Below are 27,932 nucleotides of genomic sequence, written 5' to 3'. Positions count from 1 at the left end.
ATTGATGTGTCACCACATGATAAAAACAATGCTCTCCCACAGTGCAATTGATTGTGTCCATCAGTCTTTTCAGACTGTCAAACATGTAGTCACAAATGTTCTATAGTCCAGGTGAAGAAAAAAAGAGAAAAAGAAAAAGCTTACAGCACCTGGTATTCCCAGGCGGTCTCCCATCCAAGTACTAACCAGGCCCGACCCTGCTTAGCTTCCGAGATCGGACGAGATCGGGCGTGTTCAGGGTGGTATGGCCGTAAGCCACAATGGTGTGCAGAAAAGGCCCTTTTAAACATCTGCTGCGCTTGGCCATAATGTGGGGGAGCAAATGCTCCCCCACATTCTTGAATCTGGCTAAACTTTCGGACATCTGAATTGATGTGTCACCACATGATAAAAACAATGCTCTCCCACAGTGCAATTGATTGTGTCCATCAGTCTTTTCAGACTGTCAAACATGTAGTCACAAATGTTCTATAGTCCAGGTGAAGAAAAAAAGAGAAAAAGAAAAAGCTTACAGCACCTGGTATTCCCAGGCGGTCTCCCATCCAAGTACTAACCAGGCCCGACCCTGCTTAGCTTCCGAGATCGGACGAGATCGGGCGTGTTCAGGGTGGTATGGCCGTAAGCCACAATGGTGTGCAGAAAAGGCCCTTTTAAACATCTGCTGCGCTTGGCCATAATGTGGGGGAGCAAATGCTCCCCCACATTCTTGAATCTGGCTAAACTTTCGGACATCTGAATTGATGTGTCACCACATGATAAAAACAATGCTCTCCCACAGTGCAATTGATTGTGTCCATCAGTCTTTTCAGACTGTCAAACATGTAGTCACAAATGTTCTATAGTCCAGGTGAAGAAAAAAAGAGAAAAAGAAAAAGCTTACAGCACCTGGTATTCCCAGGCGGTCTCCCATCCAAGTACTAACCAGGCCCGACCCTGCTTAGCTTCCGAGATCGGACGAGATCGGGCGTGTTCAGGGTGGTATGGCCGTAAGCCACAATGGTGTGCAGAAAAGGCCCTTTTAAACATCTGCTGCGCTTGGCCATAATGTGGGGGAGCATTCTTGAATCTGGCTAAACTTTCGGACATCTGAATTGATATGTCACCACATGATAAAAACAATGCTCTCCCACAGTGCAATGATTGTGTCCATCAGTCTTTTCAGACTGTCAAACATGTAGTCACAAATGTTCTATAGTCCAGGTGAAGAAAAAAAGAGAAAAAGAAAAAGCTTACAGCACCTGGTATTCCCAGGCGGTCTCCCATCCAAGTACTAACCAGGCCCGACCCTGCTTAGCTTCCGAGATCGGACGAGATCGGGCGTGTTGAGGGTGGTATGGCCGTAAGCCACAATGGTGTGCAGAAAAGGCCCTTTTAAACATCTGCTGCGCTTGGCCATAATGTGGGGGAGCAAATGCTCCCCCACATTCTTGAATCTGGCTAAACTTTCGGACATCTGAATTGATGTGTCACCACATGATAAAAACAATGCTCTCCCACAGTGCAATTGATTGTGTCCATCAGTCTTTTCAGACTGTCAAACATGTAGTCACAAATGTTCTATAGTCCAGGTGAAGAAAAAAAGAGAAAAAGAAAAAGCTTACAGCACCTGGTATTCCCAGGCGGTCTCCCATCCAAGTACTAACCAGGCCCGACCCTGCTTAGCTTCCGAGATCGGACGAGATCGGGCGTGTTCAGGGTGGTATGGCCGTAAGCCACAATGGTGTGCAGAAAAGGCCCTTTTAAACATCTGCTGCGCTTGGCCATAATGTGGGGGAGCATTCTTGAATCTGGCTAAACTTTCGGACATCTGAATTGATGTGTCACCACATGATAAAAACAATGCTCTCCCACAGTGCAATTGATTGTGTCCATCAGTCTTTTCAGACTGTCAAACATGTAGTCACAAATGTTCTATAGTCCAGGTGAAGAAAAAAAGAGAAAAAGAAAAAGCTTACAGCACCTGGTATTCCCAGGCGGTCTCCCATCCAAGTACTAACCAGGCCCGACCCTGCTTAGCTTCCGAGATCGGACGAGATCGGGCGTGTTCAGGGTGGTATGGCCGTAAGCCACAATGGTGTGCAGAAAAGGCCCTTTTAAACATCTGCTGCGCTTGGCCATAATGTGGGGGAGCATTCTTGAATCTGGCTAAACTTTCGGACATCTGAATTGATGTGTCACCACATGATAAAAACAATGCTCTCCCACAGTGCAATTGATTGTGTCCATCAGTCTTTTCAGACTGTCAAACATGTAGTCACAAATGTTCTGTAGTCCAGGTGAAGAAAAAAAGAGAAAAAGAAAAAGCTTGCAGCACCTGGTATTCCCAGGCGGTCTCCCATCCAAGTACTAACCAGGCCCGACCCTGCTTAGCTTCCGAGATCGGGCGTGTTCAGGGTGGTATGGCCGTAAGCCACAATGGTGTGCAGAAAAGGCCCTTTTAAACATCTGCTGCGCTTGGCCATAATGTGGGGGAGCAAATGCTCCCACACATTCTTGAATCTGGCTAAACTTTCAGACATCTGAATTGATGTGTCACCACATGATAAAAACAATGCTCTCCCACAGTGCAATTGATTGTGTCCATCAGTCTTTTCAGACTGTCAAACATGTAGTCACAAATGTTCTATAGTCCAGGTGAAGAAAAAAAGAGAAAAAGAAAAAGCTTACAGCACCTGGTATTCCCAGGCGGTCTCCCATCCAAGTACTAACCAGGCCCGACCCTGCTTAGCTTCCGAGATCGGACGAGATCGGGCGTGTTCAGGGTGGTATGGCCGTAAGCCACAATGGTGTGCAGAAAAGGCCCTTTTAAACATCTGCTGCGCTTGGCCATAATGTGGGGGAGCAAATGCTCCCCCACATTCTTGAATCTGGCTAAACTTTCGGACATCTGAATTGATGTGTCACCACATGATAAAAACAATGCTCTCCCACAGTGCAATTGATTGTGTCCATCAGTCTTTTCAGACTGTCAAACATGTAGTCACAAATGTTCTATAGTCCAGGTGAAGAAAAAAAGAGAAAAAGAAAAAGCTTACAGCACCTGGTATTCCCAGGCGGTCTCCCATCCAAGTACTAACCAGGCCCGACCCTGCTTAGCTTCCGAGATCGGACGAGATCGGGCGTGTTCAGGGTGGTATGGCCGTAAGCCACAATGGTGTGCAGAAAAGGCCCTTTTAAACATCTGCTGCGCTTGGCCATAATGTGGGGGAGCATTCTTGAATCTGGCTAAACTTTCGGACATCTGAATTGATGTGTCACCACATGATAAAAACAATGCTCTCCCACAGTGCAATTGATTGTGTCCATCAGTCTTTTCAGACTGTCAAACATGTAGTCACAAATGTTCTGTAGTCCAGGTGAAGAAAAAAAGAGAAAAAGAAAAAGCTTGCAGCACCTGGTATTCCCAGGCGGTCTCCCATCCAAGTACTAACCAGGCCCGACCCTGCTTAGCTTCCGAGATCGGGCGTGTTCAGGGTGGTATGGCCGTAAGCCACAATGGTGTGCAGAAAAGGCCCTTTTAAACATCTGCTGCGCTTGGCCATAATGTGGGGGAGCAAATGCTCCCACACATTCTTGAATCTGGCTAAACTTTCAGACATCTGAATTGATGTGTCACCACATGATAAAAACAATGCTCTCCCACAGTGCAATTGATTGTGTCCATCAGTCTTTTCAGACTGTCAAACATGTAGTCACAAATGTTCTATAGTCCAGGTGAAGAAAAAAAGAGAAAAAGAAAAAGCTTACAGCACCTGGTATTCCCAGGCGGTCTCCCATCAAAGTACTAACCAGGCCCGACCCTGCTTAGCTTCCGAGATCGGACGAGATCGGGCGTGTTCAGGGTGGTATGGCCGTAAGCCACAATGGTGTGCAGAAAAGGCCCTTTTAAACATCTGCTGCGCTTGGCCATAATGTGGGGGAGCATTCTTGAATCTGGCTAAACTTTCGGACATCTGAATTGATGTGTCACCACATGATAAAAACAATGCTCTCCCACAGTGCAATTGATTGTGTCCATCAGTCTTTTCAGACTGTCAAACATGTAGTCACAAATGTTCTATAGTCCAGGTGAAGAAAAAAAGAGAAAAAGAAAAAGCTTACAGCACCTGGTATTCCCAGGCGGTCTCCCATCCAAGTACTAACCAGGCCCGACCCTGCTTAGCTTCCGAGATCGGACGAGATCGGGCGTGTTCAGGGTGGTATGGCCGTAAGCCACAATGGTGTGCAGAAAAGGCCCTTTTAAACATCTGCTGCGCTTGGCCATAATGTGGGGGAGCAAATGCTCCCCCACATTCTTGAATCTGGCTAAACTTTCGGACATCTGAATTGATGTGTCACCACATGATAAAAACAATGCTCTCCCACAGTGCAATTGATTGTGTCCATCAGTCTTTTCAGACTGTCAAACATGTAGTCACAAATGTTCTATAGTCCAGGTGAAGAAAAAAAGAGAAAAAGAAAAAGCTTACAGCACCTGGTATTCCCAGGCGGTCTCCCATCCAAGTACTAACCAGGCCCGACCCTGCTTAGCTTCCGAGATCGGACGAGATCGGGCGTGTTCAGGGTGGTATGGCCGTAAGCCACAATGGTGTGCAGAAAAGGCCCTTTTAAACATCTGCTGCGCTTGGCCATAATGTGGGGGAGCATTCTTGAATCTGGCTAAACTTTCGGACATCTGAATTGATGTGTCACCACATGATAAAAACAATGCTCTCCCACAGTGCAATTGATTGTGTCCATCAGTCTTTTCAGACTGTCAAACATGTAGTCACAAATGTTCTGTAGTCCAGGTGAAGAAAAAAAGAGAAAAAGAAAAAGCTTGCAGCACCTGGTATTCCCAGGCGGTCTCCCATCCAAGTACTAACCAGGCCCGACCCTGCTTAGCTTCCGAGATCGGGCGTGTTCAGGGTGGTATGGCCGTAAGCCACAATGGTGTGCAGAAAAGGCCCTTTTAAACATCTGCTGCGCTTGGCCATAATGTGGGGGAGCAAATGCTCCCACACATTCTTGAATCTGGCTAAACTTTCAGACATCTGAATTGATGTGTCACCACATGATAAAAACAATGCTCTCCCACAGTGCAATTGATTGTGTCCATCAGTCTTTTCAGACTGTCAAACATGTAGTCACAAATGTTCTATAGTCCAGGTGAAGAAAAAAAGAGAAAAAGAAAAAGCTTACAGCACCTGGTATTCCCAGGCGGTCTCCCATCCAAGTACTAACCAGGCCCGACCCTGCTTAGCTTCCGAGATCGGACGAGATCGGGCGTGTTCAGGGTGGTATGGCCGTAAGCCACAATGGTGTGCAGAAAAGGCCCTTTTAAACATCTGCTGCGCTTGGCCATAATGTGGGGGAGCATTCTTGAATCTGGCTAAACTTTCGGACATCTGAATTGATGTGTCACCACATGATAAAAACAATGCTCTCCCACAGTGCAATTGATTGTGTCCATCAGTCTTTTCAGACTGTCAAACATGTAGTCACAAATGTTCTATAGTCCAGGTGAAGAAAAAAAGAGAAAAAGAAAAAGCTTACAGCACCTGGTATTCCCAGGCGGTCTCCCATCCAAGTACTAACCAGGCCCGACCCTGCTTAGCTTCCGAGATCGGACGAGATCGGGCGTGTTCAGGGTGGTATGGCCGTAAGCCACAATGGTGTGCAGAAAAGGCCCTTTTAAACATCTGCTGCGCTTGGCCATAATGTGGGGGAGCAAATGCTCCCCCACATTCTTGAATCTGGCTAAACTTTCGGACATCTGAATTGATGTGTCACCACATGATAAAAACAATGCTCTCCCACAGTGCAATTGATTGTGTCCATCAGTCTTTTCAGACTGTCAAACATGTAGTCACAAATGTTCTATAGTCCAGGTGAAGAAAAAAAGAGAAAAAGAAAAAGCTTACAGCACCTGGTATTCCCAGGCGGTCTCCCATCCAAGTACTAACCAGGCCCGACCCTGCTTAGCTTCCGAGATCGGACGAGATCGGGCGTGTTCAGGGTGGTATGGCCGTAAGCCACAATGGTGTGCAGAAAAGGCCCTTTTAAACATCTGCTGCGCTTGGCCATAATGTGGGGGAGCAAATGCTCCCCCACATTCTTGAATCTGGCTAAACTTTCGGACATCTGAATTGATGTGTCACCACATGATAAAAACAATGCTCTCCCACAGTGCAATTGATTGTGTCCATCAGTCTTTTCAGACTGTCAAACATGTAGTCACAAATGTTCTATAGTCCAGGTGAAGAAAAAAAGAGAAAAAGAAAAAGCTTACAGCACCTGGTATTCCCAGGCGGTCTCCCATCCAAGTACTAACCAGGCCCGACCCTGCTTAGCTTCCGAGATCGGACGAGATCGGGCGTGTTCAGGGTGGTATGGCCGTAAGCCACAATGGTGTGCAGAAAAGGCCCTTTTAAACATCTGCTGCGCTTGGCCATAATGTGGGGGAGCATTCTTGAATCTGGCTAGACTTTCGGACATCTGAATTGATGTGTCACCACATGATAAAAACAATGCTCTCCCACAGTGCAATTGATTGTGTCCATCAGTCTTTTCAGACTGTCAAACATGTAGTCACAAATGTTCTGTAGTCCAGGTGAAGAAAAAAAGAGAAAAAGAAAAAGCTTACAGCACCTGGTATTCCCAGGCGGTCTCCCATCCAAGTACTAACCAGGCCCGACCCTGCTTAGCGTCCGAGATCGGGCGTGTTCAGGGTGGTATGGCCGTAAGCCACAATGGTGTGCAGAAAAGGCCCTTTTAAACATCTGCTGCGCTTGGCCATAATGTGGGGGAGCAAATGCTCCCACACATTCTTGAATCTGGCTAAACTTTCAGACATCTGAATTGATGTGTCACCACATGATAAAAACAATGCTCTCCCACAGTGCAATTGATTGTGTCCATCAGTCTTTTCAGACTGTCAAACATGTAGTCACAAATGTTCTATAGTCCAGGTGAAGAAAAAAAGAGAAAAAGAAAAAGCTTACAGCACCTGGTATTCCCAGGCGGTCTCCCATCCAAGTACTAACCAGGCCCGACCCTGCTTAGCTTCCGAGATCGGACGAGATCGGGCGTGTTCAGGGTGGTATGGCCGTAAGCCACAATGGTGTGCAGAAAAGGCCCTTTTAAACATCTGCTGCGCTTGGCCATAATGTGGGGGAGCAAATGCTCCCCCACATTCTTGAATCTGGCTAAACTTTCGGACATCTGAATTGATGTGTCACCACATGATAAAAACAATGCTCTCCCACAGTGCAATTGATTGTGTCCATCAGTCTTTTCAGACTGTCAAACATGTAGTCACAAATGTTCTATAGTCCAGGTGAAGAAAAAAAGAGAAAAAGAAAAAGCTTACAGCACCTGGTATTCCCAGGCGGTCTCCCATCCAAGTACTAACCAGGCCCGACCCTGCTTAGCTTCCGAGATCGGACGAGATCGGGCGTGTTCAGGGTGGTATGGCCGTAAGCCACAATGGTGTGCAGAAAAGGCCCTTTTAAACATCTGCTGCGCTTGGCCATAATGTGGGGGAGCAAATGCTCCCCCACATTCTTGAATCTGGCTAAACTTTCGGACATCTGAATTGATGTGTCACCACATGATAAAAACAATGCTCTCCCACAGTGCAATTGATTGTGTCCATCAGTCTTTTCAGACTGTCAAACATGTAGTCACAAATGTTCTATAGTCCAGGTGAAGAAAAAAAGAGAAAAAGAAAAAGCTTACAGCACCTGGTATTCCCAGGCGGTCTCCCATCCAAGTACTAACCAGGCCCGACCCTGCTTAGCTTCCGAGATCGGACGAGATCGGGCGTGTTCAGGGTGGTATGGCCGTAAGCCACAATGGTGTGCAGAAAAGGCCCTTTTAAACATCTGCTGCGCTTGGCCATAATGTGGGGGAGCATTCTTGAATCTGGCTAAACTTTCGGACATCTGAATTGATGTGTCACCACATGATAAAAACAATGCTCTCCCACAGTGCAATTGATTGTGTCCATCAGTCTTTTCAGACTGTCAAACATGTAGTCACAAATGTTCTATAGTCCAGGTGAAGAAAAAAAGAGAAAAAGAAAAAGCTTACAGCACCTGGTATTCCCAGGCGGTCTCCCATCCAAGTACTAACCAGGCCCGACCCTGCTTAGCTTCCGAGATCGGACGAGATCGGGCGTGTTCAGGGTGGTATGGCCGTAAGCCACAATGGTGTGCAGAAAAGGCCCTTTTAAACATCTGCTGCGCTTGGCCATAATGTGGGGGAGCAAATGCTCCCCCACATTCTTGAATCTGGCTAAACTTTCGGACATCTGAATTGATGTGTCACCACATGATAAAAACAATGCTCTCCCACAGTGCAATTGATTGTGTCCATCAGTCTTTTCAGACTGTCAAACATGTAGTCACAAATGTTCTATAGTCCAGGTGAAGAAAAAAAGAGAAAAAGAAAAAGCTTACAGCACCTGGTATTCCCAGGCGGTCTCCCATCCAAGTACTAACCAGGCCCGACCCTGCTTAGCTTCCGAGATCGGACGAGATCGGGCGTGTTCAGGGTGGTATGGCCGTAAGCCACAATGGTGTGCAGAAAAGGCCCTTTTAAACATCTGCTGCGCTTGGCCATAATGTGGGGGAGCATTCTTGAATCTGGCTAAACTTTCGGACATCTGAATTGATGTGTCACCACATGATAAAAACAATGCTCTCCCACAGTGCAATTGATTGTGTCCATCAGTCTTTTCAGACTGTCAAACATGTAGTCACAAATGTTCTATAGTCCAGGTGAAGAAAAAAAGAGAAAAAGAAAAAGCTTACAGCACCTGGTATTCCCAGGCGGTCTCCCATCCAAGTACTAACCAGGCCCGACCCTGCTTAGCTTCCGAGATCGGACGAGATCGGGCGTGTTCAGGGTGGTATGGCCGTAAGCCACAATGGTGTGCAGAAAAGGCCCTTTTAAACATCTGCTGCGCTTGGCCATAATGTGGGGGAGCAAATGCTCCCCCACATTCTTGAATCTGGCTAAACTTTCGGACATCTGAATTGATGTGTCACCACATGATAAAAACAATGCTCTCCCACAGTGCAATTGATTGTGTCCATCAGTCTTTTCAGACTGTCAAACATGTAGTCACAAATGTTCTATAGTCCAGGTGAAGAAAAAAAGAGAAAAAGAAAAAGCTTACAGCACCTGGTATTCCCAGGCGGTCTCCCATCCAAGTACTAACCAGGCCCGACCCTGCTTAGCTTCCGAGATCGGACGAGATCGGGCGTGTTCAGGGTGGTATGGCCGTAAGCCACAATGGTGTGCAGAAAAGGCCCTTTTAAACATCTGCTGCGCTTGGCCATAATGTGGGGGAGCAAATGCTCCCCCACATTCTTGAATCTGGCTAAACTTTCGGACATCTGAATTGATGTGTCACCACATGATAAAAACAATGCTCTCCCACAGTGCAATTGATTGTGTCCATCAGTCTTTTCAGACTGTCAAACATGTAGTCACAAATGTTCTATAGTCCAGGTGAAGAAAAAAAGAGAAAAAGAAAAAGCTTACAGCACCTGGTATTCCCAGGCGGTCTCCCATCCAAGTACTAACCAGGCCCGACCCTGCTTAGCTTCCGAGATCGGACGAGATCGGGCGTGTTCAGGGTGGTATGGCCGTAAGCCACAATGGTGTGCAGAAAAGGCCCTTTTAAACATCTGCTGCGCTTGGCCATAATGTGGGGGAGCATTCTTGAATCTGGCTAGACTTTCGGACATCTGAATTGATGTGTCACCACATGATAAAAACAATGCTCTCCCACAGTGCAATTGATTGTGTCCATCAGTCTTTTCAGACTGTCAAACATGTAGTCACAAATGTTCTGTAGTCCAGGTGAAGAAAAAAAGAGAAAAAGAAAAAGCTTACAGCACCTGGTATTCCCAGGCGGTCTCCCATCCAAGTACTAACCAGGCCCGACCCTGCTTAGCGTCCGAGATCGGGCGTGTTCAGGGTGGTATGGCCGTAAGCCACAATGGTGTGCAGAAAAGGCCCTTTTAAACATCTGCTGCGCTTGGCCATAATGTGGGGGAGCAAATGCTCCCACACATTCTTGAATCTGGCTAAACTTTCAGACATCTGAATTGATGTGTCACCACATGATAAAAACAATGCTCTCCCACAGTGCAATTGATTGTGTCCATCAGTCTTTTCAGACTGTCAAACATGTAGTCACAAATGTTCTATAGTCCAGGTGAAGAAAAAAAGAGAAAAAGAAAAAGCTTACAGCACCTGGTATTCCCAGGCGGTCTCCCATCCAAGTACTAACCAGGCCCGACCCTGCTTAGCTTCCGAGATCGGACGAGATCGGGCGTGTTCAGGGTGGTATGGCCGTAAGCCACAATGGTGTGCAGAAAAGGCCCTTTTAAACATCTGCTGCGCTTGGCCATAATGTGGGGGAGCAAATGCTCCCCCACATTCTTGAATCTGGCTAAACTTTCGGACATCTGAATTGATGTGTCACCACATGATAAAAACAATGCTCTCCCACAGTGCAATTGATTGTGTCCATCAGTCTTTTCAGACTGTCAAACATGTAGTCACAAATGTTCTATAGTCCAGGTGAAGAAAAAAAGAGAAAAAGAAAAAGCTTACAGCACCTGGTATTCCCAGGCGGTCTCCCATCCAAGTACTAACCAGGCCCGACCCTGCTTAGCTTCCGAGATCGGACGAGATCGGGCGTGTTCAGGGTGGTATGGCCGTAAGCCACAATGGTGTGCAGAAAAGGCCCTTTTAAACATCTGCTGCGCTTGGCCATAATGTGGGGGAGCAAATGCTCCCCCACATTCTTGAATCTGGCTAAACTTTCGGACATCTGAATTGATGTGTCACCACATGATAAAAACAATGCTCTCCCACAGTGCAATTGATTGTGTCCATCAGTCTTTTCAGACTGTCAAACATGTAGTCACAAATGTTCTATAGTCCAGGTGAAGAAAAAAAGAGAAAAAGAAAAAGCTTACAGCACCTGGTATTCCCAGGCGGTCTCCCATCCAAGTACTAACCAGGCCCGACCCTGCTTAGCTTCCGAGATCGGACGAGATCGGGCGTGTTCAGGGTGGTATGGCCGTAAGCCACAATGGTGTGCAGAAAAGGCCCTTTTAAACATCTGCTGCGCTTGGCCATAATGTGGGGGAGCATTCTTGAATCTGGCTAAACTTTCGGACATCTGAATTGATGTGTCACCACATGATAAAAACAATGCTCTCCCACAGTGCAATTGATTGTGTCCATCAGTCTTTTCAGACTGTCAAACATGTAGTCACAAATGTTCTATAGTCCAGGTGAAGAAAAAAAGAGAAAAAGAAAAAGCTTACAGCACCTGGTATTCCCAGGCGGTCTCCCATCCAAGTACTAACCAGGCCCGACCCTGCTTAGCTTCCGAGATCGGACGAGATCGGGCGTGTTCAGGGTGGTATGGCCGTAAGCCACAATGGTGTGCAGAAAAGGCCCTTTTAAACATCTGCTGCGCTTGGCCATAATGTGGGGGAGCAAATGCTCCCCCACATTCTTGAATCTGGCTAAACTTTCGGACATCTGAATTGATGTGTCACCACATGATAAAAACAATGCTCTCCCACAGTGCAATTGATTGTGTCCATCAGTCTTTTCAGACTGTCAAACATGTAGTCACAAATGTTCTATAGTCCAGGTGAAGAAAAAAAGAGAAAAAGAAAAAGCTTACAGCACCTGGTATTCCCAGGCGGTCTCCCATCCAAGTACTAACCAGGCCCGACCCTGCTTAGCTTCCGAGATCGGACGAGATCGGGCGTGTTCAGGGTGGTATGGCCGTAAGCCACAATGGTGTGCAGAAAAGGCCCTTTTAAACATCTGCTGCGCTTGGCCATAATGTGGGGGAGCAAATGCTCCCCCACATTCTTGAATCTGGCTAAACTTTCGGACATCTGAATTGATGTGTCACCACATGATAAAAACAATGCTCTCCCACAGTGCAATTGATTGTGTCCATCAGTCTTTTCAGACTGTCAAACATGTAGTCACAAATGTTCTATAGTCCAGGTGAAGAAAAAAAGAGAAAAAGAAAAAGCTTACAGCACCTGGTATTCCCAGGCGGTCTCCCATCCAAGTACTAACCAGGCCCGACCCTGCTTAGCTTCCGAGATCGGACGAGATCGGGCGTGTTCAGGGTGGTATGGCCGTAAGCCACAATGGTGTGCAGAAAAGGCCCTTTTAAACATCTGCTGCGCTTGGCCATAATGTGGGGGAGCATTCTTGAATCTGGCTAGACTTTCGGACATCTGAATTGATGTGTCACCACATGATAAAAACAATGCTCTCCCACAGTGCAATTGATTGTGTCCATCAGTCTTTTCAGACTGTCAAACATGTAGTCACAAATGTTCTGTAGTCCAGGTGAAGAAAAAAAGAGAAAAAGAAAAAGCTTACAGCACCTGGTATTCCCAGGCGGTCTCCCATCCAAGTACTAACCAGGCCCGACCCTGCTTAGCGTCCGAGATCGGGCGTGTTCAGGGTGGTATGGCCGTAAGCCACAATGGTGTGCAGAAAAGGCCCTTTTAAACATCTGCTGCGCTTGGCCATAATGTGGGGGAGCAAATGCTCCCACACATTCTTGAATCTGGCTAAACTTTCAGACATCTGAATTGATGTGTCACCACATGATAAAAACAATGCTCTCCCACAGTGCAATTGATTGTGTCCATCAGTCTTTTCAGACTGTCAAACATGTAGTCACAAATGTTCTATAGTCCAGGTGAAGAAAAAAAGAGAAAAAGAAAAAGCTTACAGCACCTGGTATTCCCAGGCGGTCTCCCATCCAAGTACTAACCAGGCCCGACCCTGCTTAGCTTCCGAGATCGGACGAGATCGGGCGTGTTCAGGGTGGTATGGCCGTAAGCCACAATGGTGTGCAGAAAAGGCCCTTTTAAACATCTGCTGCGCTTGGCCATAATGTGGGGGAGCAAATGCTCCCCCACATTCTTGAATCTGGCTAAACTTTCGGACATCTGAATTGATGTGTCACCACATGATAAAAACAATGCTCTCCCACAGTGCAATTGATTGTGTCCATCAGTCTTTTCAGACTGTCAAACATGTAGTCACAAATGTTCTATAGTCCAGGTGAAGAAAAAAAGAGAAAAAGAAAAAGCTTACAGCACCTGGTATTCCCAGGCGGTCTCCCATCCAAGTACTAACCAGGCCCAACCCTGCTTAGCTTCCGAGATCGGACGAGATCGGGCGTGTTCAGGGTGGTATGGCCGTAAGCCACAATGGTGTGCAGAAAAGGCCCTTTTAAACATCTGCTGCGCTTGGCCATAATGTGGGGGAGCAAATGCTCCCCCACATTCTTGAATCTGGCTAAACTTTCGGACATCTGAATTGATGTGTCACCACATGATAAAAACAATGCTCTCCCACAGTGCAATTGATTGTGTCCATCAGTCTTTTCAGACTGTCAAACATGTAGTCACAAATGTTCTATAGTCCAGGTGAAGAAAAAAAGAGAAAAAGAAAAAGCTTACAGCACCTGGTATTCCCAGGCGGTCTCCCATCCAAGTACTAACCAGGCCCGACCCTGCTTAGCTTCCGAGATCGGACGAGATCGGGCGTGTTCAGGGTGGTATGGCCGTAAGCCACAATGGTGTGCAGAAAAGGCCCTTTTAAACATCTGCTGCGCTTGGCCATAATGTGGGGGAGCATTCTTGAATCTGGCTAAACTTTCGGACATCTGAATTGATGTGTCACCACATGATAAAAACAATGCTCTCCCACAGTGCAATTGATTGTGTCCATCAGTCTTTTCAGACTGTCAAACATGTAGTCACAAATGTTCTGTAGTCCAGGTGAAGAAAAAAAGAGAAAAAGAAAAAGCTTACAGCACCTGGTATTCCCAGGCGGTCTCCCATCCAAGTACTAACCAGGCCCGACCCTGCTTAGCTTCCGAGATCGGGCGTGTTCAGGGTGGTATGGCCGTAAGCCACAATGGTGTGCAGAAAAGGCCCTTTTAAACATCTGCTGCGCTTGGCCATAATGTGGGGGAGCAAATGCTCCCACACATTCTTGAATCTGGCTAAACTTTCAGACATCTGAATTGATGTGTCACCACATGATAAAAACAATGCTCTCCCACAGTGCAATTGATTGTGTCCATCAGTCTTTTCAGACTGTCAAACATGTAGTCACAAATGTTCTATAGTCCAGGTGAAGAAAAAAAGAGAAAAAGAAAAAGCTTACAGCACCTGGTATTCCCAGGCGGTCTCCCATCCAAGTACTAACCAGGCCCGACCCTGCTTAGCTTCCGAGATCGGGCGTGTTCAGGGTGGTATGGCCGTAAGCCACAATGGTGTGCAGAAAAGGCCCTTTTAAACATCTGCTGCGCTTGGCCATAATGTGGGGGAGCAAATGCTCCCCCACATTCTTGAATCTGGCTAAACTTTCGGACATCTGAATTGATGTGTCACCACATGATAAAAACAATGCTCTCCCACAGTGCAATTGATTGTGTCCATCAGTCTTTTCAGACTGTCAAACATGTAGTCACAAATGTTCTATAGTCCAGGTGAAGAAAAAAAGAGAAAAAGAAAAAGCTTACAGCACCTGGTATTCCCAGGCGGTCTCCCATCCAAGTACTAACCAGGCCCGACCCTGCTTAGCTTCCGAGATCGGACGAGATCGGGCGTGTTCAGGGTGGTATGGCCGTAAGCCACAATGGTGTGCAGAAAAGGCCCTTTTAAACATCTGCTGCGCTTGGCCATAATGTGGGGGAGCAAATGCTCCCCCACATTCTTGAATCTGGCTAAACTTTCGGACATCTGAATTGATGTGTCACCACATGATAAAAACAATGCTTTCCCACAGTGCAATGATTGTGTCCATCAGTCTTTTCAGACTGTCAAACATGTAGTCACAAATGTTCTATAGTCCAGGTGAAGAAAAAAAGAGAAAAAGAAAAAGCTTACAGCACCTGGTATTCCCAGGCGGTCTCCCATCCAAGTACTAACCAGGCCCGACCCTGCTTAGCTTCCGAGATCGGGCGTGTTCAGGGTGGTATGGCCGTAAGCCACAATGGTGTGCAGAAAAGGCCCTTTTAAACATCTGCTGCGCTTGGCCATAATGTGGGGGAGCAAATGCTCCCCCACATTCTTGAATCTGGCTAAACTTTCGGACATCTGAATTGATGTGTCACCACATGATAAAAACAATGCTCTCCCACAGTGCAATTGATTGTGTCCATCAGTCTTTTCAGACTGTCAAACATGTAGTCACAAATGTTCTATAGTCCAGGTGAAGAAAAAAAGAGAAAAAGAAAAAGCTTACAGCACCTGGTATTCCCAGGCGGTCTCCCATCCAAGTACTAACCAGGCCCGACCCTGCTTAGCTTCCGAGATCGGACGAGATCGGGCGTGTTCAGGGTGGTATGGCCGTAAGCCACAATGGTGTGCAGAAAAGGCCCTTTTAAACATCTGCTGCGCTTGGCCATAATGTGGGGGAGCAAATGCTCCCCCACATTCTTGAATCTGGCTAAACTTTCGGACATCTGAATTGATATGTCACCACATGATAAAAACAATGCTCTCCCACAGTGCAATGATTGTGTCTATCAGTCTTTTCAGACTGTCAAACATGTAGTCACAAATGTTCTATAGTCCAGGTGAAGAAAAAAAGAGAAAAAGAAAAAGCTTACAGCACCTGGTATTCCCAGGCGGTCTCCCATCCAAGTACTAACCAGGCCCGACCCTGCTTAGCTTCCGAGATCGGACGAGATCGGGCGTGTTCAGGGTGGTATGGCCGTAAGCCACAATGGTGTGCAGAAAAGGCCCTTTTAAACATCTGCTGCGCTTGGCCATAATGTGGGGGAGCATTCTTGAATCTGGCTAAACTTTCGGACATCTGAATTGATGTGTCACCACATGATAAAAACAATGCTCTCCCACAGTGCAATTGATTGTGTCCATCAGTCTTTTCAGACTGTCAAACATGTAGTCACAAATGTTCTGTAGTCCAGGTGAAGAAAAAAAGAGAAAAAGAAAAAGCTTACAGCACCTGGTATTCCCAGGCGGTCTCCCATCCAAGTACTAACCAGGCCCGACCCTGCTTAGCTTCCGAGATCGGGCGTGTTCAGGGTGGTATGGCCGTAAGCCACAATGGTGTGCAGAAAAGGCCCTTTTAAACATCTGCTGCGCTTGGCCATAATGTGGGGGAGCAAATGCTCCCACACATTCTTGAATCTGGCTAAACTTTCAGACATCTGAATTGATGTGTCACCACATGATAAAAACAATGCTCTCCCACAGTGCAATTGATTGTGTCCATCAGTCTTTTCAGACTGTCAAACATGTAGTCACAAATGTTCTATAGTCCAGGTGAAGAAAAAAAGAGAAAAAGAAAAAGCTTACAGCACCTGGTATTCCCAGGCGGTCTCCCATCCAAGTACTAACCAGGCCCGACCCTGCTTAGCTTCCGAGATCGGGCGTGTTCAGGGTGGTATGGCCGTAAGCCACAATGGTGTGCAGAAAAGGCCCTTTTAAACATCTGCTGCGCTTGGCCATAATGTGGGGGAGCAAATGCTCCCCCACATTCTTGAATCTGGCTAAACTTTCGGACATCTGAATTGATGTGTCACCACATGATAAAAACAATGCTCTCCCACAGTGCAATTGATTGTGTCCATCAGTCTTTTCAGACTGTCAAACATGTAGTCACAAATGTTCTATAGTCCAGGTGAAGAAAAAAAGAGAAAAAGAAAAAGCTTACAGCACCTGGTATTCCCAGGCGGTCTCCCATCCAAGTACTAACCAGGCCCGACCCTGCTTAGCTTCCGAGATCGGACGAGATCGGGCGTGTTCAGGGTGGTATGGCCGTAAGCCACAATGGTGTGCAGAAAAGGCCCTTTTAAACATCTGCTGCGCTTGGCCATAATGTGGGGGAGCAAATGCTCCCCCACATTCTTGAATCTGGCTAAACTTTCGGACATCTGAATTGATGTGTCACCACATGATAAAAACAATGCTTTCCCACAGTGCAATGATTGTGTCCATCAGTCTTTTCAGACTGTCAAACATGTAGTCACAAATGTTCTATAGTCCAGGTGAAGAAAAAAAGAGAAAAAGAAAAAGCTTACAGCACCTGGTATTCCCAGGCGGTCTCCCATCCAAGTACTAACCAGGCCCGACCCTGCTTAGCTTCCGAGATCGGGCGTGTTCAGGGTGGTATGGCCGTAAGCCACAATGTTGTGCAGAAAAGGCCCTTTTAAACATCTGCTGCGCTTGGCCATAATGTGGGGGAGCAAATGCTCCCCCACATTCTTGAATCTGGCTAAACTTTCGGACATCTGAATTGATGTGTCACCACATGATAAAAACAATGCTCTCCCACAGTGCAATTGATTGTGTCCATCAGTCTTTTCAGACTGTCAAACATGTAGTCACAAATGTTCTATAGTCCAGGTGAAGAAAAAAAGAGAAAAAGAAAAAGCTTACAGCACCTGGTATTCCCAGGCGGTCTCCCATCCAAGTACTAACCAGGCCCGACCCTGCTTAGCTTCCGAGATCGGACGAGATCGGGCGTGTTCAGGGTGGTATGGCCGTAAGCCACAATGGTGTGCAGAAAAGGCCCTTTTAAACATCTGCTGCGCTTGGCCATAATGTGGGGGAGCAAATGCTCCCCCACATTCTTGAATCTGGCTAAACTTTCGGACATCTGAATTGATATGTCACCACATGATAAAAACAATGCTCTCCCACAGTGCAATGATTGTGTCTATCAGTCTTTTCAGACTGTCAAACATGTAGTCACAAATGTTCTATAGTCCAGGTGAAGAAAAAAAGAGAAAAAGAAAAAGCTTACAGCACCTGGTATTCCCAGGCGGTCTCCCATCCAAGTACTAACCAGGCCCGACCCTGCTTAGCTTCCGAGATCGGACGAGATCGGGCGTGTTCAGGGTGGTATGGCCGTAAGCCACAATGGTGTGCAGAAAAGGCCCTTTTAAACATCTGCTGCGCTTGGCCATAATGCTCCCCCACATTCTTGAATCTGGCTAAACTTTCGGACATCTGAATTGATGTGTCACCACATGATAAAAACAATGCTCTCCCACAGTGCAATTGATTGTGTCCATCAGTCTTTTCAGACTGTCAAACATGTAGTCACAAATGTTCTGTAGTCCAGGTGAAGAAAAAAAGAGAAAAAGAAAAAGCTTACAGCACCTGGTATTCCCAGGCGGTCTCCCATCCAAGTACTAACCAGGCCCGACCCTGCTTAGCTTCCGAGATCGGGCGTGTTCAGGGTGGTATGGCCGTAAGCCACAATGGTGTGCAGAAAAGGCCCTTTTAAACATCTGCTGCGCTTGGCCATAATGTGGGGGAGCAAATGCTCCCACACATTCTTGAATCTGGCTAAACTTTCAGACATCTGAATTGATGTGTCACCACATGATAAAAACAATGCTCTCCCACAGTGCAATTGATTGTGTCCATCAGTCTTTTCAGACTGTCAAACATGTAGTCACAAATGTTCTATAGTCCAGGTGAAGAAAAAAAGAGAAAAAGAAAAAGCTTACAGCACCTGGTATTCCCAGGCGGTCTCCCATCCAAGTACTAACCAGGCCCGACCCTGCTTAGCTTCCGAGATCGGGCGTGTTCAGGGTGGTATGGCCGTAAGCCACAATGGTGTGCAGAAAAGGCCCTTTTAAACATCTGCTGCGCTTGGCCATAATGTGGGGGAGCAAATGCTCCCCCACATTCTTGAATCTGGCTAAACTTTCGGACATCTGAATTGATGTGTCACCACATGATAAAAACAATGCTCTCCCACAGTGCAATTGATTGTGTCCATCAGTCTTTTCAGACTGTCAAACATGTAGTCACAAATGTTCTATAGTCCAGGTGAAGAAAAAAAGAGAAAAAGAAAAAGCTTACAGCACCTGGTATTCCCAGGCGGTCTCCCATCCAAGTACTAACCAGGCCCGACCCTGCTTAGCTTCCGAGATCGGACGAGATCGGGCGTGTTCAGGGTGGTATGGCCGTAAGCCACAATGGTGTGCAGAAAAGGCCCTTTTAAACATCTGCTGCGCTTGGCCATAATGTGGGGGAGCAAATGCTCCCCCACATTCTTGAATCTGGCTAAACTTTCGGACATCTGAATTGATGTGTCACCACATGATAAAAACAATGCTTTCCCACAGTGCAATGATTGTGTCCATCAGTCTTTTCAGACTGTCAAACATGTAGTCACAAATGTTCTATAGTCCAGGTGAAGAAAAAAAGAGAAAAAGAAAAAGCTTACAGCACCTGGTATTCCCAGGCGGTCTCCCATCCAAGTACTAACCAGGCCCGACCCTGCTTAGCTTCCGAGATCGGACGAGATCGGGCGTGTTGAGGGTGGTATGGCCGTAAGCCACAATGGTGTGCAGAAAAGGCCCTTTTAAACATCTGCTGCGCTTGGCCATAATGTGGGGGAGCAAATGCTCCCCCACATTCTTGAATCTGGCTAAACTTTCGGACATCTGAATTGATGTGTCACCACATGATAAAAACAATGCTCTCCCACAGTGCAATTGATTGTGTCCATCAGTCTTTTCAGACTGTCAAACATGTAGTCACAAATGTTCTATAGTCCAGGTGAAGAAAAAAAGAGAAAAAGAAAAAGCTTACAGCACCTGGTATTCCCAGGCGGTCTCCCATCCAAGTACTAACCAGGCCCGACCCTGCTTAGCTTCCGAGATCGGACGAGATCGGGCGTGTTCAGGGTGGTATGGCCGTAAGCCACAATGGTGTGCAGAAAAGGCCCTTTTAAACATCTGCTGCGCTTGGCCATAATGTGGGGGAGCATTCTTGAATCTGGCTAAACTTTCGGACATCTGAATTGATGTGTCACCACATGATAAAAACAATGCTCTCCCACAGTGCAATTGATTGTGTCCATCAGTCTTTTCAGACTGTCAAACATGTAGTCACAAATGTTCTGTAGTCCAGGTGAAGAAAAAAAGAGAAAAAGAAAAAGCTTACAGCACCTGGTATTCCCAGGCGGTCTCCCATCCAAGTACTAACCAGGCCCGACCCTGCTTAGCTTCCGAGATCGGGCGTGTTCAGGGTGGTATGGCCGTAAGCCACAATGGTGTGCAGAAAAGGCCCTTTTAAACATCTGCTGCGCTTGGCCATAATGTGGGGGAGCAAATGCTCCCACACATTCTTGAATCTGGCTAAACTTTCAGACATCTGAATTGATGTGTCACCACATGATAAAAACAATGCTCTCCCACAGTGCAATTGATTGTGTCCATCAGTCTTTTCAGACTGTCAAACATGTAGTCACAAATGTTCTATAGTCCAGGTGAAGAAAAAAAGAGAAAAAGAAAAAGCTTACAGCACCTGGTATTCCCAGGCGGTCTCCCATCCAAGTACTAACCAGGCCCGACCCTGCTTAGCTTCCGAGATCGGACGAGATCGGGCGTGTTCAGGGTGGTATGGCCGTAAGCCACAATGGTGTGCAGAAAAGGCCCTTTTAAACATCTGCTGCGCTTGGCCATAATGTGGGGGAGCAAATGCTCCCCCACATTCTTGAATCTGGCTAAACTTTCGGACATCTGAATTGATGTGTCACCACATGATAAAAACAATGCTCTCCCACAGTGCAATTGATTGTGTCCATCAGTCTTTTCAGACTGTCAAACATGTAGTCACAAATGTTCTATAGTCCAGGTGAAGAAAAAAAGAGAAAAAGAAAAAGCTTACAGCACCTGGTATTCCCAGGCGGTCTCCCATCCAAGTACTAACCAGGCCCGACCCTGCTTAGCTTCCGAGATCGGACGAGATCGGGCGTGTTCAGGGTGGTATGGCCGTAAGCCACAATGGTGTGCAGAAAAGGCCCTTTTAAACATCTGCTGCGCTTGGCCATAATGTGGGGGAGCATTCTTGAATCTGGCTAAACTTTCGGACATCTGAATTGATATGTCACCACATGATAAAAACAATGCTCTCCCACAGTGCAATGATTGTGTCCATCAGTCTTTTCAGACTGTCAAACATGTAGTCACAAATGTTCTATAGTCCAGGTGAAGAAAAAAAGAGAAAAAGAAAAAGCTTACAGCACCTGGTATTCCCAGGCGGTCTCCCATCCAAGTACTAACCAGGCCCGACCCTGCTTAGCTTCCGAGATCGGACGAGATCGGGCGTGTTGAGGGTGGTATGGCCGTAAGCCACAATGGTGTGCAGAAAAGGCCCTTTTAAACATCTGCTGCGCTTGGCCATAATGTGGGGGAGCAAATGCTCCCCCACATTCTTGAATCTGGCTAAACTTTCGGACATCTGAATTGATGTGTCACCACATGATAAAAACAATGCTCTCCCACAGTGCAATTGATTGTGTCCATCAGTCTTTTCAGACTGTCAAACATGTAGTCACAAATGTTCTATAGTCCAGGTGAAGAAAAAAAGAGAAAAAGAAAAAGCTTACAGCACCTGGTATTCCCAGGCGGTCTCCCATCCAAGTACTAACCAGGCCCGACCCTGCTTAGCTTCCGAGATCGGACGAGATCGGGCGTGTTCAGGGTGGTATGGCCGTAAGCCACAATGGTGTGCAGAAAAGGCCCTTTTAAACATCTGCTGCGCTTGGCCATAATGTGGGGGAGCATTCTTGAATCTGGCTAAACTTTCGGACATCTGAATTGATGTGTCACCACATGATAAAAACAATGCTCTCCCACAGTGCAATTGATTGTGTCCATCAGTCTTTTCAGACTGTCAAACATGTAGTCACAAATGTTCTGTAGTCCAGGTGAAGAAAAAAAGAGAAAAAGAAAAAGCTTGCAGCACCTGGTATTCCCAGGCGGTCTCCCATCCAAGTACTAACCAGGCCCGACCCTGCTTAGCTTCCGAGATCGGGCGTGTTCAGGGTGGTATGGCCGTAAGCCACAATGGTGTGCAGAAAAGGCCCTTTTAAACATCTGCTGCGCTTGGCCATAATGTGGGGGAGCAAATGCTCCCCCACATTCTTGAATCTGGCTAAACTTTCGGACATCTGAATTGATGTGTCACCACATGATAAAAACAATGCTCTCCCACAGTGCAATTGATTGTGTCCATCAGTCTTTTCAGACTGTCAAACATGTAGTCACAAATGTTCTATAGTCCAGGTGAAGAAAAAAAGAGAAAAAGAAAAAGCTTACAGCACCTGGTATTCCCAGGCGGTCTCCCATCCAAGTACTAACCAGGCCCGACCCTGCTTAGCTTCCGAGATCGGACGAGATCGGGCGTGTTCAGGGTGGTATGGCCGTAAGCCACAATGGTGTGCAGAAAAGGCCCTTTTAAACATCTGCTGCGCTTGGCCATAATGTGGGGGAGCATTCTTGAATCTGGCTAAACTTTCGGACATCTGAATTGATGTGTCACCACATGATAAAAACAATGCTCTCCCACAGTGCAATTGATTGTGTCCATCAGTCTTTTCAGACTGTCAAACATGTAGTCACAAATGTTCTGTAGTCCAGGTGAAGAAAAAAAGAGAAAAAGAAAAAGCTTGCAGCACCTGGTATTCCCAGGCGGTCTCCCATCCAAGTACTAACCAGGCCCGACCCTGCTTAGCTTCCGAGATCGGGCGTGTTCAGGGTGGTATGGCCGTAAGCCACAATGGTGTGCAGAAAAGGCCCTTTTAAACATCTGCTGCGCTTGGCCATAATGTGGGGGAGCAAATGCTCCCACACATTCTTGAATCTGGCTAAACTTTCAGACATCTGAATTGATGTGTCACCACATGATAAAAACAATGCTCTCCCACAGTGCAATTGATTGTGTCCATCAGTCTTTTCAGACTGTCAAACATGTAGTCACAAATGTTCTATAGTCCAGGTGAAGAAAAAAAGAGAAAAAGAAAAAGCTTACAGCACCTGGTATTCCCAGGCGGTCTCCCATCCAAGTACTAACCAGGCCCGACCCTGCTTAGCTTCCGAGATCGGACGAGATCGGGCGTGTTCAGGGTGGTATGGCCGTAAGCCACAATGGTGTGCAGAAAAGGCCCTTTTAAACATCTGCTGCGCTTGGCCATAATGTGGGGGAGCAAATGCTCCCCCACATTCTTGAATCTGGCTAAACTTTCGGACATCTGAATTGATGTGTCACCACATGATAAAAACAATGCTCTCCCACAGTGCAATTGATTGTGTCCATCAGTCTTTTCAGACTGTCAAACATGTAGTCACAAATGTTCTATAGTCCAGGTGAAGAAAAAAAGAGAAAAAGAAAAAGCTTACAGCACCTGGTATTCCCAGGCGGTCTCCCATCCAAGTACTAACCAGGCCCGACCCTGCTTAGCTTCCGAGATCGGACGAGATCGGGCGTGTTCAGGGTGGTATGGCCGTAAGCCACAATGGTGTGCAGAAAAGGCCCTTTTAAACATCTGCTGCGCTTGGCCATAATGTGGGGGAGCATTCTTGAATCTGGCTAAACTTTCGGACATCTGAATTGATGTGTCACCACATGATAAAAACAATGCTCTCCCACAGTGCAATTGATTGTGTCCATCAGTCTTTTCAGACTGTCAAACATGTAGTCACAAATGTTCTGTAGTCCAGGTGAAGAAAAAAAGAGAAAAAGAAAAAGCTTGCAGCACCTGGTATTCCCAGGCGGTCTCCCATCCAAGTACTAACCAGGCCCGACCCTGCTTAGCTTCCGAGATCGGGCGTGTTCAGGGTGGTATGGCCGTAAGCCACAATGGTGTGCAGAAAAGGCCCTTTTAAACATCTGCTGCGCTTGGCCATAATGTGGGGGAGCAAATGCTCCCACACATTCTTGAATCTGGCTAAACTTTCAGACATCTGAATTGATGTGTCACCACATGATAAAAACAATGCTCTCCCACAGTGCAATTGATTGTGTCCATCAGTCTTTTCAGACTGTCAAACATGTAGTCACAAATGTTCTATAGTCCAGGTGAAGAAAAAAAGAGAAAAAGAAAAAGCTTACAGCACCTGGTATTCCCAGGCGGTCTCCCATCCAAGTACTAACCAGGCCCGACCCTGCTTAGCTTCCGAGATCGGACGAGATCGGGCGTGTTCAGGGTGGTATGGCCGTAAGCCACAATGGTGTGCAGAAAAGGCCCTTTTAAACATCTGCTGCGCTTGGCCATAATGTGGGGGAGCATTCTTGAATCTGGCTAAACTTTCGGACATCTGAATTGATGTGTCACCACATGATAAAAACAATGCTCTCCCACAGTGCAATTGATTGTGTCCATCAGTCTTTTCAGACTGTCAAACATGTAGTCACAAATGTTCTGTAGTCCAGGTGAAGAAAAAAAGAGAAAAAGAAAAAGCTTGCAGCACCTGGTATTCCCAGGCGGTCTCCCATCCAAGTACTAACCAGGCCCGACCCTGCTTAGCTTCCGAGATCGGGCGTGTTCAGGGTGGTATGGCCGTAAGCCACAATGGTGTGCAGAAAAGGCCCTTTTAAACATCTGCTGCGCTTGGCCATAATGTGGGGGAGCAAATGCTCCCACACATTCTTGAATCTGGCTAAACTTTCAGACATCTGAATTGATGTGTCACCATATGATAAAAACAATGCTCTCCCACAGTGCAATTGATTGTGTCCATCAGTCTTTTCAGACTGTCAAACATGTAGTCACAAATGTTCTATAGTCCAGGTGAAGAAAAAAAGAGAAAAAGAAAAAGCTTACAGCACCTGGTATTCCCAGGCGGTCTCCCATCCAAGTACTAACCAGGCCCAACCCTGCTTAGCTTCCGAGATCGGACGAGATCGGGCGTGTTCAGGGTGGTATGGCCGTAAGCCACAATGGTGTGCAGAAAAGGCCCTTTTAAACATCTGCTGCGCTTGGCCATAATGTGGGGGAGCATTCTTGAATCTGGCTAAACTTTCGGACATCTGAATTGATGTGTCACCACATGATAAAAACAATGCTCTCCCACAGTGCAATTGATTGTGTCCATCAGTCTTTTCAGACTGTCAAACATGTAGTCACAAATGTTCTGTAGTCCAGGTGAAGAAAAAAAGAGAAAAAGAAAAAGCTTACAGCACCTGGTATTCCCAGGCGGTCTCCCATCCAAGTACTAACCAGGCCCGACCCTGCTTAGCTTCCGAGATCGGACGAGATCGGGCGTGTTGAGGGTGGTATGGCCGTAAGCCACAATGGTGTGCAGAAAAGGCCCTTTTAAACATCTGCTGCGCTTGGCCATAATGTGGGGGAGCAAATGCTCCCCCACATTCTTGAATCTGGCTAAACTTTCGGACATCTGAATTGATGTGTCACCACATGATAAAAACAATGCTCTCCCACAGTGCAATTGATTGTGTCCATCAGTCTTTTCAGACTGTCAAACATGTAGTCACAAATGTTCTATAGTCCAGGTGAAGAAAAAAAGAGAAAAAGAAAAAGCTTACAGCACCTGGTATTCCCAGGCGGTCTCCCATCCAAGTACTAACCAGGCCCGACCCTGCTTAGCTTCCGAGATCGGACGAGATCGGGCGTGTTCAGGGTGGTATGGCCGTAAGCCACAATGGTGTGCAGAAAAGGCCCTTTTAAACATCTGCTGCGCTTGGCCATAATGTGGGGGAGCATTCTTGAATCTGGCTAAACTTTCGGACATCTGAATTGATGTGTCACCACATGATAAAAACAATGCTCTCCCACAGTGCAATTGATTGTGTCCATCAGTCTTTTCAGACTGTCAAACATGTAGTCACAAATGTTCTATAGTCCAGGTGAAGAAAAAAAGAGAAAAAGAAAAAGCTTACAGCACCTGGTATTCCCAGGCGGTCTCCCATCCAAGTACTAACCAGGCCCGACCCTGCTTAGCTTCCGAGATCGGACGAGATCGGGCGTGTTCAGGGTGGTATGGCCGTAAGCCACAATGGTGTGCAGAAAAGGCCCTTTTAAACATCTGCTGCGCTTGGCCATAATGTGGGGGAGCATTCTTGAATCTGGCTAAACTTTCGGACATCTGAATTGATGTGTCACCACATGATAAAAACAATGCTCTCCCACAGTGCAATTGATTGTGTCCATCAGTCTTTTCAGACTGTCAAACATGTAGTCACAAATGTTCTGTAGTCCAGGTGAAGAAAAAAAGAGAAAAAGAAAAAGCTTGCAGCACCTGGTATTCCCAGGCGGTCTCCCATCCAAGTACTAACCAGGCCCGACCCTGCTTAGCTTCCGAGATCGGGCGTGTTCAGGGTGGTATGGCCGTAAGCCACAATGGTGTGCAGAAAAGGCCCTTTTAAACATCTGCTGCGCTTGGCCATAATGTGGGGGAGCAAATGCTCCCACACATTCTTGAATCTGGCTAAACTTTCAGACATCTGAATTGATGTGTCACCACATGATAAAAACAATGCTCTCCCACAGTGCAATTGATTGTGTCCATCAGTCTTTTCAGACTGTCAAACATGTAGTCACAAATGTTCTATAGTCCAGGTGAAGAAAAAAAGAGAAAAAGAAAAAGCTTACAGCACCTGGTATTCCCAGGCGGTCTCCCATCCAAGTACTAACCAGGCCCGACCCTGCTTAGCTTCCGAGATCGGACGAGATCGGGCGTGTTCAGGGTGGTATGGCCGTAAGCCACAATGGTGTGCAGAAAAGGCCCTTTTAAACATCTGCTGCGCTTGGCCATAATGTGGGGGAGCAAATGCTCCCCCACATTCTTGAATCTGGCTAAACTTTCGGACATCTGAATTGATGTGTCACCACATGATAAAAACAATGCTCTCCCACAGTGCAATTGATTGTGTCCATCAGTCTTTTCAGACTGTCAAACATGTAGTCACAAATGTTCTATAGTCCAGGTGAAGAAAAAAAGAGAAAAAGAAAAAGCTTACAGCACCTGGTATTCCCAGGCGGTCTCCCATCCAAGTACTAACCAGGCCCGACCCTGCTTAGCTTCCGAGATCGGACGAGATCGGGCGTGTTCAGGGTGGTATGGCCGTAAGCCACAATGGTGTGCAGAAAAGGCCCTTTTAAACATCTGCTGCGCTTGGCCATAATGTGGGGGAGCATTCTTGAATCTGGCTAAACTTTCGGACATCTGAATTGATGTGTCACCACATGATAAAAACAATGCTCTCCCACAGTGCAATTGATTGTGTCCATCAGTCTTTTCAGACTGTCAAACATGTAGTCACAAATGTTCTGTAGTCCAGGTGAAGAAAAAAAGAGAAAAAGAAAAAGCTTGCAGCACCTGGTATTCCCAGGCGGTCTCCCATCCAAGTACTAACCAGGCCCGACCCTGCTTAGCTTCCGAGATCGGGCGTGTTCAGGGTGGTATGGCCGTAAGCCACAATGGTGTGCAGAAAAGGCCCTTTTAAACATCTGCTGCGCTTGGCCATAATGTGGGGGAGCAAATGCTCCCACACATTCTTGAATCTGGCTAAACTTTCAGACATCTGAATTGATGTGTCACCACATGATAAAAACAATGCTCTCCCACAGTGCAATTGATTGTGTCCATCAGTCTTTTCAGACTGTCAAACATGTAGTCACAAATGTTCTATAGTCCAGGTGAAGAAAAAAAGAGAAAAAGAAAAAGCTTACAGCACCTGGTATTCCCAGGCGGTCTCCCATCCAAGTACTAACCAGGCCCGACCCTGCTTAGCTTCCGAGATCGGACGAGATCGGGCGTGTTCAGGGTGGTATGGCCGTAAGCCACAATGGTGTGCAGAAAAGGCCCTTTTAAACATCTGCTGCGCTTGGCCATAATGTGGGGGAGCATTCTTGAATCTGGCTAAACTTTCGGACATCTGAATTGATGTGTCACCACATGATAAAAACAATGCTCTCCCACAGTGCAATTGATTGTGTCCATCAGTCTTTTCAGACTGTCAAACATGTAGTCACAAATGTTCTGTAGTCCAGGTGAAGAAAAAAAGAGAAAAAGAAAAAGCTTGCAGCACCTGGTATTCCCAGGCGGTCTCCCATCCAAGTACTAACCAGGC

This window comes from Symphodus melops (genome assembly GCF_947650265.1).
Source record: "Symphodus melops genome assembly, chromosome: 17".
Lineage (NCBI taxonomy): Eukaryota > Metazoa > Chordata > Actinopteri > Labriformes > Labridae > Symphodus > Symphodus melops.
The sequence above is the reverse complement of the archived record's forward strand: the minus strand, read 5'-3'. Positions refer to the sequence as shown.